This window comes from Pinus tabuliformis, chromosome X (assembly GCF_031772625.1).
Source record: "Pinus tabuliformis cultivar Carrire ecotype Pingquan chromosome X, CPIR1, whole genome shotgun sequence".
Lineage (NCBI taxonomy): Eukaryota > Viridiplantae > Streptophyta > Pinopsida > Pinales > Pinaceae > Pinus > Pinus tabuliformis.
The window spans coordinates 910,048,125-910,063,442 of NC_142308.1; the positions used below are offsets into that span (position 1 = coordinate 910,048,125).

Here is a 15,318-nt window from a genome sequence, read left to right on the forward strand (position 1 = left end):
CATGACACTCCTTGGCACACATTGACACACCCTAGCACTTGGCACATATTGGCATGCTGCCCTGACACTATAATTCCTTGTCACTCCCTCATTAACACACCTTGAACTCGATGACACTCCCTATTACACACTCTTATTCATTCATTTCCATGCATTTGAAACTAGTGATCGCTCGTGTTTGCCTGGCACTCCCAAACACTCCCTAGCATGATTTCGTACACCTTGGCATTTCTCACATCTTTCCATGTTGACCTGGCCTCTAGCAAGCCTTATCACTACCTACCACAAATTATGTTAGTGTAAGCCTTTGTAGCCTTCCTATAGTGATCAAATATGCTCTTACAAAGTGGTCTCAGAGTGTCTGGGTCAAATTTTGTCATTTCAAAGAGTTTTCAAGCAAAATTTGGTCACTAGGCATTAGGTCTAGGGTTTGCTTTCACTCCTTCTAAAGTTGTCCAAATGTCGGTCCATGTCATCATTCTGCTGATTCTATCATCATTCATAGGGTTTTCATTATCATTTCAGTGTCTAATGAGTCATTTTACACCTTGTTCATGCTTCAGTTACGCCTAGGCAAGGTCATTTCCCTCTCCTAGGGTTTTGAAAGCTAATTTCTCTTGGATGGTCAAATCATTAGCAAAACTTGTATCCAGATGTTCATACACCTTCCCCTATCTTTCATGTATCTTATCAAACACTTCCCATCACTGAGATCCCCCAAATTCCTCATTTTTGCACAAACCCTAGTTTCCTGCCGCAACCTGGCAATTTTCTAGGTTGGGCCTGTGTTTTGCCCTTTTGGACCCCTTACGCTCACTTGATCTCTGAGATTCCACTTTCAACTACTTCCTAACGTCCCTCCCTACTTCCAAAAATTTCCCCAAGAATTTAGAATCCCCTTATCCCCTTCATTTCGGTTCATTTCGACAAAATCTCTATTTCCACACATCGGGATAGGTTTCACTCAAATGATGTTTCTGAGCAAGGAAAGATGAATGTGGAAAAACTGAGAGAGGTTTTTGTCCACAAGATGCCAAGGATGAAAAATCTCCTTCACTGTTTACACAGGTGTCATGGTTTTAGGGAAATGTCAAAAATACAATCGCCTCGGGAGAATTGATGCACCTCTGAAGTGACCTTGGGAAAATCAAATTTTCTCCTAGATTTGTTGGTCAAATTAATTTCCTAATGAGTCAAGTGATAACTAAACACAAATATCTTTCGAATGAGCTATCATGATGTCAATTTGGAGTTGAGAAAGGCATTCAAAAGTTGACTGCAACAGCACTCTGCCTTGAGGCAGCCTCATTTGGCACATTTTGACTAGTCTTGGTAGATTTAATTTTTTATAAGGAAAATGAACTCCAAAGTGAAAAACTGCACTTGGGTTGGAAACTAGACTCAAAGCCCTTTCCCACGATCTATCCTGTGCCCAATTTGGACACCGGGAAGGCCTCCAAACGCCTTCTTCAAAAGGCACTATGCACTGAGATGGGCGCTACGCACTGGGCCTCACTCGCCAGTGTAAAAATACACAGGCGCTACGCACTCAGGTGTGCCCTACGCATTGGGTAAAATTTTTTCCTCCTTCATCCAGATTCATGCCAAATTGCCTCCAACTACTTGCAAGTAGGTTGTTTATGTTTTCTCAGTGAATTTTAGACATGATTATGGTGTTTTGAAGTGGAGAAACAAGTGTGAAATGTAAAACCCTATGTTTATTTCCAAATTCACTTCTTAGGGTTTGAAACAAATATTAGGGACTTTGTGGGTTAATATATGCCTATGTCATCTATTTTCAGTGGTTTCCATGCCCATTTTTAACCTTATCCTCACACTTTCTTTTTTCCATTACATCCCTGCTGTTAGTGTTATGGCCATTGTCATTTCCACCTCTTTTCTACACACTTGTCAAATTGCTTCATAATCAAAGCAATGACTATTTTTTCATTAAAACTCATTTGACAAAACTATTATAATTGTGGCTTTCCTATGATACTTGGATACACATGTGACATATTTAGAAATTGCGCCAAACTCTCATTCTTCATCTCATTGAAAGCCAAACAGACTTTGAAACACCATGAAGGCGGATAGACAGTGACTTTACAACTGAAACTGCATGCATCAAAAGGACACTAAAACGTCGAAAAAGGGACGATCAACTCCAAATCTTGGCTGAAGCCTCTTTGGCTGAGCATGGTACTTGATTGGGGACTCCCAGCCCAAATTTCAAGAAACTTGGAGAAAATTTTGTCAATTTTGAAATTTTTGTGTAAAAAACAGGTTTTTGGGCTCAACGCGTAGCGCGCTGCGTGCTATCCTTAAAATTGGGAGGTCCAAATCACGAGAGGTTTGCATTTTTGGATTTTTCATGATGAAATACACCTGCTCAGCCACTACCAAGGCATTTCATCAAGGTTTGGGTCCCCAAAAGGTCAAAAAACATGCAAAAAATGACCTCACTGCCCCTTTTTGGACACACAGGTAGCAGCCTTGGGAGAATGCACGTTTGGAGGGGCAAATGGACATCACATTGGAAAATTCCACTTGGGTTGGAAATTAGACATCCAGGGATTTCCAACAAGTAAACCTGAGCTTAATTTGGATGCCGAGAAGTGCCCCAAAGGTAGGGGGAAAGGCGCGCTACGCATAGGGCTCAGGCGCGCTATGCATCAGGATTTTTTTTGGCACAATTTTCATCTTCAGCTCAGGAAACGAAGCCATTTTGACCAGTTTTGACTTGTGATGGGATTTTTCACCCTCCTTGATGTAATTAATGTAAATTTATGTTGACTTGACACTTATTTACCTATTCTAGATGATTCATTCATAAAGAAACAAACATTTAATGAATGAATTGGTTTCCTAGCTTATAGAGGAAAGTTGTTTTGACTGCCTAGATTATAGTGCTTTGTTTAGAATTGGTTAAAACAGCTCCTAGGATGATGAGCTCGACCCCTAGAGGCAAGGGAATGTGTTAGGTTACCTATATTATGTATTTTATTAGTCATTTTCAGGGTTGGACTCTTGGGAATAGCTTGATACACTATTGTACATATTTTATCTGCATTTTTGGCAAAGGATAGACCAGGGTTTTGCAACACTATTTGGGATTCATGTGGCCATATGTGTTGATGGTGTGTTTCTCTCAGTACTTGTAAGTTGTGTATTTGTACCACTTTCCTTATTTAATTTTCTGCAATTAAACAAATGAAGTGTTAAGGTAGAATCCATAATTTTGCTATGCTCTGCCTTTAAATTTGTTTAATTTTCCATGTTTTCTCCAGTTTAAGGAGAATCCTTGAGACTTCCTTTCTCTCCTTAGCTCCTCACCTGTTAGATCTATTCATTCAATCACTCTAAATGCATCAAAACAATCGCCTATCTTGCCCCAAGTAGACCTCTGTAAAAGTTGTGCCTCATCCTCGCACCCAAAATTGCCTTTCCCTTGAATTCAACAAAACTTCAAAAAATCAATTCCATAGTCCTTGTGCTTCATACCTAGCCTAAAATTAGTCATCAATTCATTCATCTCATGCCTCTTTGATTACCTTTTGCTGATATTGACCGGAGAGATCCCTCTCCTGTCCTCGTAGGGCTAGCTACGAGGCTGAGCGTGGTTTGATGTTGCCTTGAGTTTTGCCTTCCTCAGCCTGAGGCAAATTCGAGCGCTAACATAGTGGCGACCATACTGGGGAAGAAGATGGTTTGCTTGTTTATGTCATTTGTTTTATAAGCTACAGACGGAGCCTGAAGTTATGCCAGGTAGCCTTCGAAACGCTTTTTCTTTGCATTAGCGAAAGTAGATAAACGCTGCTTCAGTCAATCTCCGATCTAGCTTGTAAACATGACATTTAACTTGTTAATTACCCCAGTACATGTATCAAGTTCAGATCTGATGGTTGGTGGTGGACAACGATCAGACACTGGCAAGGCTGAAATCATTCACCTGGCGACTCTAAATCAGTTTCGAGATCAGATCCAAAGACTCCACTGGAGGATGAACCTGACCAGCAAAAACATGAAAGGACAACATGGACAGATTAGGTATTCAAGTTTGAATTTCATCCAAGACATTTTGTTCTTTGTCATAAATTATTTCTTCTCTTTTCCCAAGAATGTCAAGAAGGCTTTGCAAAGAATATTGTATTTGAGAAGAGATCCTCGGCCTGTAGTTTATTCTTTCCCTTTGAAGATTGTGAATACCAAAGATTTGCATGCCTTTGAGCTTGATCAGGATCATTTTTCCAAATTTTTTGATGACCATCTTCAAATTGATGAACCTCAAGAGATCAAGACTGATTCTATACTTGCTGTACATATCCCTACACCTAGTAAAATTCCATATTGGTATAAACCTCTTGTTTTACCTTCTGTTCTCCATGCTTTCCCAAAAAACTATGATCTATACTTGCCGAGGTTTGCTGGTGAAAGTAAGAATGTCAACGGTGAGCAACATGTGCAGAATTTTGAGTCCTTTCTTGATGTTTTGGAAGTTGATGAAGAAGATGTCAGTATTAGGCTTTTTTCTCTTTCTTTGCAAGCTAAAGTGAAGAGTTGGTTCAAAGCCCTGCCTGATACGAGCATCTCAGATTTCCGGCAGTTCGTCAAAGTTTTTCTCGACAGGTGGATGATCGGGCATAACCTTTTCTTGATTGTATAAGAGTACAACCAGCGGAAAAGACTACCAGGTGAGACAGTACAACAATTTTCTCCTAGATTTAACCAAGTTTATTATTCGATCCCAAATGATATAAGGCCTACTCTTAGATCCGCTCTCTTGCACTATCCGGGTGCCTTTGATCCGGAGATGGAGTTTTAGCTGAGAGAAAGGAATATTGCAACGCTTCATGAGATGCAAAACAATGCAGTAAATGTAGAGGCTCATCTATTGATCCGAAGGGCAAGGATGAAGGAAGAAGAGATGAAAAACATAGATCCGGAAAAATCGACATCTCTAGAGGTAAAGCTTGACATTTTGGTAAGTGCAGTGGAAAAGATGATGGATAGGATCACCCCAAGGAATGATTATGATGTTCAAGCTCATGGCTCGCTGATTGAAGAAGAACAAGTCGCTGATCCAAAACATTTTGTTTCTTATCCTAGTTGTCATAGATCTGATAATGATTATTTTGTATATCACCTTGGAGAAGAGAGATCTGTTGATATGACATGTATGTTTGATGATGTCTTTTATACTGATGATTTGCCTCAGTTTGATCAGTATGATGATGATTATGTTCTCCAAACAGAAGCTAATATTGCAGACGAATCAACAGCTAGTTTGTGGGAGGAAGAGGTTCACTTACAGCAGCTCGAGTACAATGATCAAATGATGCATATCATCTATGACATTGACGAGGAAAGTGCAACAAATTTTGAAGTAAGTGAAGGATCTTTTCCTTTTTGCTTTGATTCATGTCAGTTCATCAGAGACAACTTCCATACAATTAGAAATCAGTTGTCAACAAGTTTTGATTTGGACCATCTTGAGAGCAATGAAAATTTTGTTCAAGACTTCTCATATTCAGATTTGCAACCCCCGAAAGCCATTGATTGTCAAGTTGCAGTTGAAGACTTGGAAGGGGACACACATGATTTAGTGATTCAAGGTGACTCCGTACCATTCTGTTTTGAATCACTTCAGCTTTTGAAGTGTAGATTGCATAGTAAATCTTCAAATGAATAGCCTATAACAAATCAACAATCTCTCAGTGTTAATGTTGAGGATGAGACAGATAACAAAATTCTTGAGCAGCCTGTAGCATCAGATTTGTAGCCACCAAATGAAATTGAAGGACAGATTACAGATGAAGCTGTGGAAGATGAAATACATGATTTGATGATGCAGGAAGATTCTATACCCTTTTGTTTCGAAGCATTTCAGTTTATAAGGCAGAATCTTCGTAAAATCTCTCAAGCAAAAGATGAACAGCTAGAAGGATGTCATACATTTTCAATGGATACATTACAGAGCCTTTTCAAGCTTTTCATGATCCAATAGCTAATGTTTTGGATGAGGTTTGCAGTAAAAGTCTTTCTCCATTGACTACATGTGAGCTTGAAACATGTGCTGATATGAGTTTGATCCGGCAGCCGCTTTCTTTCCCATTTTCAGCAGAGGTCTCGTCGCAAGCCTCAGATCAAAGTTTGCATTCATGTTATGAGGAAACGAGAAGTAATCCATTAGATGAGCTAAGTTCCAGTGTGCTTGAATTTCAAGATCCTTATGTAATGTTTTTAGAGGCGGATAGAGAATTCATATCATTCAATGGATCTGTTTCTAAGTTATCATGGGAGTTTCCTTTCAGTAGTTCTCTCTTGTTGTTCATAAGTGAGCACTTCTGGAAAATTCAAACAGCAGATGGAATACTTACTTGGTTGAATTGGTTGTTTCATTTCACTTGATCAGGTGATGAATGAAACTGTTAGAGTAGGTTTTGATGAATAAGCTCCACTTTGAGCATCATTTCCAGTTTTTCGGTTGTGTTTAAGTATTGAGTTAGTTTTTAGTTGAGTGAGAGTCAATTTGTGTCATCCGAGTCATCAATTTTCAGTCATGCATTTTAGTTTGAGTTTTTTACTCCATTGACCAATGGATAAGGCACTGGTCGCTCTCCCAAAGATCTACCGTTCTTGGCACCTCCAAGGAGCTACCATCCCCATTGGAGCCAATGTTAGTGTCAGCTTTTGTAGCCTTCCTCCAATGATCAAATATGCTCTTACAAAGTGGTCTCAGAGTATCCAGGTCAAATTTTGTCATTTCAAAGAGTTTTCAAGCAAAATTTGGTCACTAGGCATTAGGTCTAGGGTTTGCTTTCACTCCTTCTAAAGTTGTTCAAATGTCGGTCCATGTCATCATTTTGCTGAGTCTATCATAATTCATAGGGTTTTCATTATCATGTTAGTGTCTAATGATTCATTTTACACCTTGTTCATGCTTCAGTTGCACCTAGGCAAGGTCATTTCCCTCTCCTAGGGTTTTGAAAGCTAATTTCTCTTGGATGGTCAAATCATTAGAAAAACTTGTATCCAGATGTTCATACACCTTTCCCTATCTTTCATGTACCTTATCAAACACTTCCCATCACTGAGATCCCCCAAATTCCTCATTTTTGCACAAACCCTAGTTTCTTGCCACAACCTAGCAATTTTCTAGGTTGGGCCTGTGTTTTGCCCTTTTGGACCCCTTCCCCTCACTCGATCTCTGAGATTCCACTTTCCCCTGCTTCCTAACATCTCTCCCTACTTCCAGAAATTTCCCCAAGAATTTAGAAGCCCCTTATCCCCTTCCTTTCGCTTCATTTCGACAAAATCTCTTGTTCCACACATCGGGATAGGTTTCACTCAAATGATGTTTTTGAGTAAGGAAATATGAATTTGGAAACAATGTGACTGGTTTTTATCTGCCACATGCCAAGGAAGAAAAACCTCATTCACTTTTTACATAGGTGTCAGGGTTTTAGAGAAATGTCAAAAATACAATCGCCTCTGGAGAATTGATGCACCTCTGAAGTGACCTTGGGAAAATCAAGTTTTCTCCTCGCTTGGTTGGTCAAATGAATTACTTTATGAGTCAAATAATAACTACCCACAACGATCTTTCCAATGAGCTATCCTGAGCTCAATTTGGAGTTGAGAAAGGCATTCACAAGTTGACTGCAACAGCACTCTGCCTTGAGGCAGCCTCATTTGGCACATTTTGACCAGTGTTGGGAGATTTTATTTTTGACAAGGAAAATGAACTCCAAATTGAACAATTCCACTTGAGTTGGCATTTAGACTCAAATCCCTTTCCAACAAGCTATCCTGTGCCCAATGTGGACACCGGGAAGGCCTTTAAAAGCCTTCTGAAAAAGGTGCTACGCACTGAGATGGGCGCTATGCACTGGGCCTCACTCGCCAGTGTAAAAATACACAGGCGCTACGCACTCAGGTGTGCACTATGCATTGGGTAAAATTTTTTGGTCCTTCATCCAGATTCATGCCAAATTGCCTCCAACTACTTGCAAGTAGGTTCTTTATGTTTTCTCAGTGAATTTTAGACATGATTATGGTGTTTTGAAGTGGAGAAACAAGTGTGAAATGTAAAACCCTATGTTTATTTCCAAATTCACTTCTTAGGGTTTGAAACAAATATTAGGGACTGTGTGGGTTAATATATGCCTATGTCATCTATTTTCAGTGGTGTCCGTGCTCATTATTAACCTTAGCCTCACACTCTCTTTTTTCCATTACATCCCTGGTGTCAGTGTTATGGCCATTGTCATTTCCACCTCTTTTCTACACACTTGTCAAATTCCTTCATAATGAAAGCAATAACTGTTTTTTCATGCAAACTCATTTGAAAAAACTATTCTCATTGTGGCTTTCCTATGATACTTGGACACACATGTCACATATTTGGAAATTGCGCCAAACTCTCATTCTTCATCTCATTGAAAGTCAAATAGACTTTGAAACACCATGAAGGCGGATAAACAATGACTTTACAATTGAAACTGCATGCACCAAAAGGACACTAAAACGTCGAAAAAGGGATGATCATGGTACTTGATTGGGGACTCCCAGCCCAAATTTCAAGAAATTTGGAGAAAATTTTGTCAATTTTGAAATTTTTGTGTAAAAAACAGGTTTTTGGGCTCAACGCGTAGCGCGCCGTGCGCTACCCTTAAAATTTGGAGGTCCAAATCCCGAAAGGTTTGCATTTTTGGATTTTTCATGATGAAATACACCTGCTCAGTGACTGCCAAGTCATTTCATCAAGGTTTGGGTCCCTAAAATGTCAAAAAACATGCAAAAAATGACCTCACTGCCCCTTTTTGGACACACTCGTAGCAGTCTTGGGAGAATGTACTTTTGGAGGGGCAAATGGACATCAAATTTGAAAATTCCACTTGGGTTGGAAGGTAGACTTCTAGGGCTTTCTAACAAGCCAACCTAAGTTCAATTTGGATACTAGGAAGTGCCCCAAAAGCATGTGGAAAGGCACGCTATGCATAGGGCTCAGGCGCGCTACGCATCAAGATTTTTTTGGCACAATTTTCATCTTCAGCTCAGGAAACGAAGCCAGTTTGACCAGTTTTGACTTGTGATGGGATTTTTCACCCTCCTTGATGTAATTAATGTAACTTTATTTTGACTTGACACTTATTTACCTATTCTAGATGATTCATTCATAAAATAGCAAACATTTAATGAATGGATTAGTTTCCTAGCTTATAGAGGCAAGTTGTTTTGACTGCCTAGATTATAGTGCTTTGTTCAGAATTGGTTAAAACAGCTCCTAGGATGATGAGCTCGACCCTTAGAGGCAAGGGAATGTGTTAGCTTGCCTATATTATGTATTTTCTTAGTCATTTTCGGGGTTGGACTCTTGGGAATAACTTGATACACTGTTGTACATATTTTATCTGCATTTTTGGCAAAGGATAGACCAGGGTTTTGCAGCACTATTTGGGATTCATGTGGCCATATGTGTTGATGGTGTGTTTCTCTCAGTACTTGTAAGTTGTGTATGTGTACCACTTTCTTTATTTAATCTTCTGCAATTAAACAAATGAAGTGTTAAGGTAGAATCCATAATTTTGCTATGCTCTGCCTTTAAATTTATTTAATTTTCCATGTTTTCTTCAGTTTAAGGAGAATCCTTGAGACTTCCTTGCTCTCCTTACCTCCTCACCTGTCAGATCTATTCATTCAATCACTCTAAAGGCATCAAAACAATCGCCTATCTTTCCCCAAGTAGACCTCTGCAAAAGCTGTGCCTCATCCCCGCACCAAAAATTGCCTTTCCCTTGAATTCAACAAAACTTCAAAAAATCAATTCCATAGTCCTTGTGCTTCATACATAGCCTAAAATTAGTCATAAATTCAGTCATCTCGAGCCTCTTTGATTAGCTTTTGCTGAGATTTACCGGAGAGAGCCCTCTCCTGTCCTCATAGGGCTAGCTACGAGGCTGAGCGTGGTTTGATGTTGCCTTGAGTTTTGCCTTCCTCAGCCTGAGGCAAATTCGAGTGCTAACACATTGCCACTCCCTCCTTAGAATACCTCGAACTCAGTGACACTTCTTGTCACAAATTGTTATTCATTCATTTCCATGCATTAATTTGACCTAGTTCTCCCTTTTGTTTCCCTCACACTCCCTAACACTTCCTAGCACGCATTGGCACACCCTGGAACCTAATTATTGGATGCATGTCTTACGATAACATGAAAACTCAATTTTGTGCCTTACCCCTTCGATTAGACTCCAATAGTAACCAAAGGATCATGTCTTAGGAGTATTTAATGCTGAAAAAAATGCTTGACACAATACTCGAGAATTTGTTGTTATTCACTAATGAAGGAGGCTATTTTTGTGTCTCTTCCTTTAAAAATTATGTCCACTAACCATGTGACACGACCTATTATCACCACATTAAGAATAGTTTGACTAGGTGGCGAAAGGGCCAAGGTGCTCCTTACTCATGTTGAAAGGGGCAACACCCTATAATTCTAGTCGTTTCTAAAAAGACACCCCTTTTACCTAAATCCTTTGCACTTGCATTATAATCTTCAAGCATAGTTTCATACAAATTAGTGTGCTATCATACAACGAGAAAGTTTATGAATGCTCTTTGCCATAAAATAAGATTTCATTGCATTTATTTCGAAAAAGAAAAACACTTCAACATGAACAACAATCCAAGAAGAATGAAACTCTGTGTCCTCAGGAAGATGCTTTCCTAACAATATTGGATTCCATCTAATATTAGCAAGGGTCACTAGCAACCGAAAGACTTTGCCAAGGCCCATGTAGATTTGGCCGAGGGACAAAACTAGAACACATGTTTTATGGTTTTAATTCATCTACAATGGGAGTACCATGAGTTCTAAACTCTCAAGTATATTAATATTCTATTTAGAATTATCCCCCCCATCATTAGTGATTATGCAAAAAAATACTCTCCATGGCCTTACCATCGATTTTCATAGGGTTCACCACAAGGAGACCTAGGTTTTTGTTTTGGCAAAATAGTTTTTTCAAATAACGATCAAGGCTAAGGTTAAAATAAAGCCACATGAAATACATATCAGGCTCATGTTTCATGAACATTAAGGAACAACCCCATTTTCAATCTCACCACCAATATTTAGGTGATTGAATTATTAACATAAAAATGAGACCAATTGAATCAATTTATAAACTTGTTCCAAAATTATATTATTAGGGTTAGCTAACATGTATATAAGCTTGAAGCACCACTATGGAAGCTAAACCCTTAGATGCTAGTTTAGGTACACATTAACATTTATTTGAAATGAACAATGGTCAATAATAGGTTTCTAGAAAATTTTAGTAAAAATAAAATGATATTGATTTAAATTAGGTTAAAGTCATAGTAGCAATTGATTTCTCCAAAATTCTAGTAGAAATCATAGTATGATCAAAGTTCCAATAAAAATTTGAAGTAAATAAAAAATATCTCATACTTCGACAAGGATGCACCTTTTCAATTTGTATGGGATAATACTTATGTCAGACTATTATTTTAAACCATTTATTTAAGTCGGATAGAAAGCTATTGAAATGAATTGAAATACATATTTCTCATTATAAGTACGATAAAAAACTATTGAAATGCATTGAAATGCATTTTTCTTGATAAATTTTAATCAAAATTTAATTCAGTTTTACATTATTGGAGTGATAAATTTTGTTTGTGTGTTATAGTAGCAGAATCATTATTCGTGCAACATCGTTTCGAGGTAAGTAAAGGTTGGGTAACTAATACCTTAGGGTCACACGAAAAACCCAAGTGACAGAGGGAAAAGTTAATTTCCACAGACAAAAGCTTAAATCTTCATCCTCAATTCAGTCATTAATTTCATCTCTCATCAAAATTTCCTCACTAGAAAAATGTCAAGAGAGGTTCTTGTTCATCAACATAGCTCGACTTCATCAAGAAGAGACTTATCATCGTCGTCTTCAATGGATCCCTTGCTTCTCATATTGAAGCTTTGTTAAAGTGCTCTCAGAGTACCCCACATGCACGTGAAAGTGCCCTCCTTTTTGTTGCCCTCAATGATGAGTGTCTTCTCCCTCATTTCAGCCACCTCTCTCTAGGTTGTCTTCAACTTCATCTATGATGTCATCGTCAAGCCACGGGGAATTGGGAGCATGCAAGCTCCTATCACATGAACATAAAATCAGTTGTCTTCCTATTTGGTAGAGTGAAAGGGCAATATATTATCAAAGGGCTCTCGTCGGGGTTTATGCTCTTGCTTGGTGAGGTGGAGATAATTTTGGATTTAAGGGATCTGTGGTTTGTATCTTTTGATTCAGTTTCCAGAGAATCCACAGTATGAACAATTTTATTCCAACGTTTCAAATCCAAACTGGGATCGATCATCAGGGCTTATGAATGATGATAAAAGAATAGCCGCTAGGAAGGAAATAAATAATAGAGAGGAAAATGAATCTTAGAATAAGTAGAAGTCGGCTGAAAGTTAATTATTAATTAATTTATTTATTAATTAATAATTTATAGCCCACGGGGCTTTGGATTGACGGTGAATGGGTGCTTTGTTAAGGCACTCCTTGCGATAGGTCACTGGTTCAAATCCCCCGTGGGCGCTTAGGTTAGTCTTAACTTAGAAAAAAAAATAAAAATTATTTAATAATTTTATTTACTTTATTTTATTTTAATCTTAGAGATTTATATTAATTTTTATTTACAGGTGAGAAAATAAATAATTCAAATTCAAATTCAAAGGGAAGAACTAATAATACTTTTAATAAATGCTAAATTTTTATTTATTTAATTTATTTAATTTAATTTTGATTTAATTATTAATTATTAATTCATTCAATTATTTTATTTATTTTATTTTATTTTAGTCTTAGAGATTTATATTAATTTTTATTTACAGGTGAGTTAATAAATAATTCAAATTCAAATTCTAAGGGTAGAACTAATAATATTTTTTTTTTTAGCATATATTAAAAAATTATTATTAGTTCTACCCTTAGAATTTGAATTTAAATTATTTATTAACTCACCTGTAAATAAAAATTAATATAAATATCTAAGATTAAAATAAAATAAAATAAATAAAATAATTAAATGAATTATTAATTAATAATTAAATGAATTATTAATTAATAATTAAATTAAATAAATTAAATAAATAAAAATTTAGCATTTATTAAAAGTATTATTAGTTCTTCCCTTAGAATTTGAATTTGAATTATTTATTTTCTCACCTGTAAATAAAAATTAATATAAATCTCTAAGATTAAAATAAAATAAAATAAATATAATTATTAAATAAATTATTAATTAATAAATAAATTAATTAATAATTAATTTTCAGCCGACTTCTACTTATTCTAAGATTCATTTTCCTCTCTATTATTTATTTCCTTCCTAGCAGCTCTTCTTTTATCATCATTCATAAGCCCTGATGATGGATCCCAGTTGGGATTTGAAACGTTGGAATAAAAATGTTCATACTGTGGATTCTCCAGAAACTGAATCAGGAGATAATTTTGCTGAACATGGCCCTGGAAAAACACAGAGCGAGGAGCATCAAGGTCTCTTTTGCGGTGGCCAGGGTTTCTTCTTTGGCGATCACTTATTCGTTCGCAGGAAAATTCCATCATATTTATGTTATTCGGGGTTCTGAATAGTGAATTAAGACATTTTAGATCCATTGCTAGTTTAGTAGAACATGTATACTGTTTATATTGTTTTATGTTTAGTGTAATAGTTCTGGCCTTTATGAGAAATTAGCGGGTGTAATGGAAAGGCTTTCAAGTCTTTAAATTCGTTATTGCTGGGGTTTGAAATTCATTAATGATAGGGCTTGAAATTCTTGTAATGCCATGATTGACTTAACAAAAGAGTCGTTACCCTCATTTATGTGGATGGAAAAAGAGTCGTTACCCTCATTTATGTGGATGCAAAGGTTATATAGATGAATTTATTAGAATAGTTGTATTAAGATTTATGGTGCCTAAACTGCAGATTAAGGAGAACAATCTTTTTAATTTTTTTTCTGAAGAAAAAATTGCAACAAAAAGTTACAATACATGCACTATGTGCATTGCAAAAAAGTCATTTGTCAATGGCCAAAGCCATGAGTATTACAACCTCCAAATAATTTTTCAATGGTAAAAACCACCCTGAGATCAAACGTCAAAATTGTTCTGTACAAACAATGTGGGAGAAGAACTGACATATACTGATATTTCATAATAAGTCTTATCTAGCAGAAAATGAAAATCAACAACTGAACTTTGTAGCCAAAATATTTACATCAACAACTCAAATATCTTACAAAATATTAGAAAAGGGTAGAGAAATATAATTTGTAGTTTGATACAGAGGAGAAACACAGAGCATGACATATCTATAAAAGAGTGGCACTGGAAAATTTGGACTGTCCCATTCCTATGTTTCGTGACCTGCCAATCGCTCATAGCATTTCTAGCACCTTCCTTGGATAGAAAATTTCCTTCATGGTTCTTTTCCCGGCAGATATGATAGTAGGATATATTATTAAAATCTTGTTTAATATGAAGAGATTCTTCTAGAATGGAAGGTGTGTGGTTGTGACATATTTGAACTTCATTAAACCAATTAATAACATTTAAATAATCCCCGAAGAGTGGAAGAGAACAACAATTATATTCTAGAGCCTAGCACAATAGAATCTTTAATGATAGAAGTTTAGAAAAATTGTTAGATCCTTTGCGTAGACCAATTTTTGTCTTCATGAAATTCTGTTCATTTATGAAGAGAACGAGGCCACCACCACAACTACTGTCCTCAAATTGAAGAATAGTCAAAATAAGACCAAGGAATATGTTGGTTGATCTCTTCTTCAATGATATTACGAGGCACATGAATAAAGTCTTTTGATGGAAGGAGAGCATAAATTTCCCCCACTTCAGCTCAATAAGATTGGGTGCAGATGAGGTGTCCATAAAAGTGGCTTTGTTCCTTGCAAGCTAGACCTAGCAAAAAATGAGGGGAGGGATGTTTCTGAGTGTCTGGTTGTTTGACGAATCCCTCCGCGACTTTGAAGCGTCAATCAAGCTATTGTTTCCTCTCCACTACAAGTTGCAATTCAATATATGCCTAGATTTAACTCAAATATGCAGTGAGAAAGGAAAAAAAAGAAACAAGTGTGAGATAGACTCTTAAGCATTTTTACATAAAATACACCAATTGGAACCTTATTTATATATATATTTTTAAGTTGTTCCAAGTTGTGACTTTGTTTTCTAATAAATACCATAGAAATGGTCTTAACTTATGCTATAT

The 15,318-nt window shown here is 36.8% G+C and overlaps 1 pseudogene; it reads left to right on the plus strand.

The window, feature by feature from the left end:
- Positions 1 to 11,906: 11,906 nt before the first annotated feature.
- On the plus strand, positions 11,907 to 13,679 carry LOC149142640 (uncharacterized; annotated as a pseudogene).
- The last annotated feature ends 1,639 nt before the right edge of the window (positions 13,680 to 15,318 follow it).